We start from the raw sequence: 364 nt of genomic DNA, 5'->3' as shown, positions 1-364 counted from the left end.
CAGTATGCTCAAGGGGACATGGCATCTCAGGGCCCAGCTTGACAGAGCACACAGCATCCACGGGGCCCAGCCCAGTGCAATGCACATCTCCTCTGGGGCACAGCATGGCCCAACACTCAGTGAGCAGCACAGCCTGGCCCAATGCATGGCACCCATAGGACATGGCACCCCAGCACCCAGTCCAGCCCAGTGAACAGCACCTCTGTGGCACAGCACGGCCCAGTGGGGCATGGCACCCTGGGGCCAGCCTGGCCCAGTGCACATTTCCCCTGGGGCAGGGCATGGCCCAGGGCAGCGCACCGCCCGGCCCGCTGCACGGCCCCCCGCGCCCCGCACAATACCCGCCGCGCCGCGCCCGCCTCCG

This window comes from Apteryx rowi, unplaced genomic scaffold (genome assembly GCF_003343035.1).
Source record: "Apteryx rowi isolate R43461 unplaced genomic scaffold, aptRow1 scaffold_655, whole genome shotgun sequence".
Classification (NCBI taxonomy): Eukaryota; Metazoa; Chordata; class Aves; order Apterygiformes; family Apterygidae; genus Apteryx; species Apteryx rowi.
This window is presented reverse-complemented; position numbering follows the sequence as displayed.